This window comes from Gallus gallus, chromosome 1, assembly GCF_016699485.2.
Source record: "Gallus gallus isolate bGalGal1 chromosome 1, bGalGal1.mat.broiler.GRCg7b, whole genome shotgun sequence".
Lineage (NCBI taxonomy): Eukaryota > Metazoa > Chordata > Aves > Galliformes > Phasianidae > Gallus > Gallus gallus.
In genome coordinates, this window is record NC_052532.1 from 99,153,900 (window position 1) to 99,157,003 (window position 3,104).

At 35.6% G+C, this 3,104-nt stretch overlaps 2 non-coding genes across 2 annotated transcripts; both read left to right on the top strand.

The window, feature by feature from the left end:
* Positions 1–1,310: 1,310 nt before the first annotated feature.
* On the top strand, positions 1,311–1,391 carry MIR99A (microRNA 99a). Its single transcript, NR_031398.1, has one exon. It is a non-coding gene; the product is annotated as a microRNA 99a (primary transcript).
* Positions 1,392–2,064: 673 nt separating this feature from the next.
* On the top strand, positions 2,065–2,148 carry MIRLET7C (microRNA let-7c). The gene has a single exon (NR_031399.1). It is a non-coding gene; the product is annotated as a microRNA let-7c (primary transcript).
* Positions 2,149–3,104: the final 956 nt, after the last annotated feature.

Sequence of the window (3,104 nt, forward strand, 5' to 3'; positions counted from 1 at the left end):
CTTACTTATTCTCTCAAGTGTCAGCAGAAAATAATTGCAAAAATATCTTTCCTTTTGAATGCTGAAGCATTGTGTATGATGTGAAAGCAGGTTTACAACATTCTGCTCTAGAATAAAAATAAGTTGGCACTATTTTTAAAATGCAGAAGAGTATACTGGAAAATGTAGTATTTTAATCAACTAAATTAAAAAATAAAATGGCCATTTAGTAACGTGCAGCTGTCATTACTGAACCAGAAATACACGTTACAGTTTGCAAGAAAATGAAGCATTGGCCTGATTCAAAAACTTTGTTATTGGCAGCACTCATTCTTTTAAAAGGAGTTTTACCTGACAAATGATGACAGAATTAGGCCTTCAGTGGAAAACAGTGGAAGTCAGGAATTAAAATCTTATTCAGATACAGATTTCAGTAAGCTGCTAAAATCAGAAGCGACTGTTCTATAATACCTGTTTTTAAATTTATACCAGCTGCTTACGCCTGCTGTGTCAGATATTATCCTTTATGATGCAGTGCTTATAAATGCTTTCCTTTAAAATATATGTTATAATACCACATCTGTGTCTCACCTTTTTACGTTACTGATCATTACTGATCTTTTTCAGTAGAACGTTCTACATTTAAGGACTGATAATTCATATTTCACTTCTTACTGGTCACAAGAGGAAAGCATTTGTTGTAGGAGTTAACCCTGAAGTTTTGCAAGATTGCTTTTCTACTTCTACTGAAATCTTATTATTAGAGAATAGCATCGATGGGAGGATTACTGAATAAAATATACAAATTAACTTCTTTGCTTTGATTAATAGGCATTGTTTAATCTACAAGTTATAATCAGTCGGTACTTAGATACCCTGTAGAATGAAGAAATAGCTAAGCAGTCTTTTTAATGTTGTATGCGAGCTGCAATTCAGTGTGCCTCATTGCATTTCAGATTTAGTGGGGTGATGTTTATTTTAAGTTGCAGTACAAAATGTGGGCTCAGGCACAGAATACAAACCTTTATTGTTCTCTATTATGCCACATACAATTTTGGATTCTGGTCTTGCAGGCTGTGTGCTGTAGTATGATTCGATTCCAGTTGTTGGGATTTGAGAGTTCATGGGTAACACAAAGCGTGCTCAATAGGATATTAATTCCAGCTGAAGTCAAAACAGTGGTGCATCCACCATTTGTGCAGTTTTAAGTAGCCTTCTTTACAATTGTAATATTTTTACTCTCAAATACTTGCCCTTACAGTTGCTTTCTATGTTTGTTTGTTTAAAGTCTTCCGTGTCTAACTTTAAAAGGAAAATGCTAATCTGTGCTGCCAATTGGCATAAACCCGTAGATCCGATCTTGTGTTGAAATGCACTGCACAAGCTCGCTTCTATGGGTCTGTGTCAGTATGGTGATCTGGCAAAAGTTTATGTAGCATGCACTTCAGTGGAATTTGACAACAGATCCAAGTGAGCATTTCAAACAAAACTATATATATTGTTTTTGGAATGCTTCTCTTGTCTATTGCCTCTTCTTCAAATTTAAGTGACTTGTTCTGTCATCTGTAGCTTTGAGTACCTTTGGCTTAATATCTTTTTAAAATTTAAAGGGAGATGTGAGGGAATTGTAATGTTTTCAGTGAGGAAGAGTAGGATGTACCTTTGGCCATTTTTAATAAATACAACATTAAAAGAGATTACACTAGGAAAAAAAAAAAAAAAAGATCTTTAAATTTACATTTGAATTTTGTAGTAAAATAAGACCAAATGGTCGTTTCTTCCCAGAAATGTAGTTGCATCATTCCTATCAAATAGGTATGTATAAGTACATACATACAAACATACACTATACATACATTATATATTTATATGCATATAAACACGATAAAAAGTAATCTCTACCTAGTGGAAAAATCTGTCTGAGAGTATACACTGTCATCTAAAAAAATGGGGAATAACTGCAGACTATTTCAACAGTTGAAAGCCTACCCCCATGTGAAATATATAGGCCTGTGGCTGCTGTCACATTTCAAAGAAAGGCTGAAGAAGTGAAGAAGACTTTATGGTCACCGTCGGAAGCTGTGTGCATCCGGGTTGAGGTAGTAGGTTGTATGGTTTAGAGTTACACCCTGGGAGTTAACTGTACAACCTTCTAGCTTTCCTTGGAGCACACTTGAGCCATCGAGGAATTCATCATCACTTTAATCTGATCAGGGATATTATGCAAAAAGGTACTGTGTCATGGCTGTACAAAATAATCACTCTGAGGCTTTATTGATGTTGAAATAGTCCTGATTACTTGATTATTTCATTTGCATCCTGTTATGAACAATTCTAACATGTTGTCTTAATGGACTGTGACTATTTACTGTAGACACTTAGGAAAGACTGATGATAATTTTAATTTCATTAACAGGAAAGCTTTAAAATTTTATTTTGATTTAAAAATTCATAAATAATATCAAGTATTTAATGCTTTATCCTTTCTCCATAGAAACAGGTTATCTTGCATAGTTGATTGTTCCATTTTTTTTTTTTTATGTTCAGATGCACATTATTTTTAAAGGGAATTATGTCCTTATAACACTTTCCAAAAATATTACATGCTGCAGCTTGGATAGCAAGATGCAGTATCACAAGTTGGTCTTCATCTTCCTTGGGTTTATGATTTGCTTTCTTTGTGCATACACAACTCAGTGTTACAAAGACACTGCCACCCCGCCTATGTTTTCACTGCTTCCTGATTCATACGACTCTCAGCCTGATCTCATCCTGGAGTCTCAGCATCCGTGTCCTGACACAGCTTATCAGCCTATCTGAGTCCTGACTCATGATGCTGCTGTTATTTCTGGCCCCTACTGAAATTCTAACACATCTTTGTTAGCCGGCAGGACTTTGAGAAGTCATGTGCCCTATGCGAGCTATTCTGAAGGGCTGGGTACCTCTTCAAGGCAACACAGTGTCTCTGCACTACCTGGTTGTGGCACACCATTTTTAAAGACATGGGACCAGAATGCACTAGCAAAACAGTTATTTTATCCCAGTCAGAATCGAAGATGAAGGTGTGCTTATAGAGTTCTGCTGTTGTTTATGTTTTAAGTCATACAGTCATACATTCCTGTTTC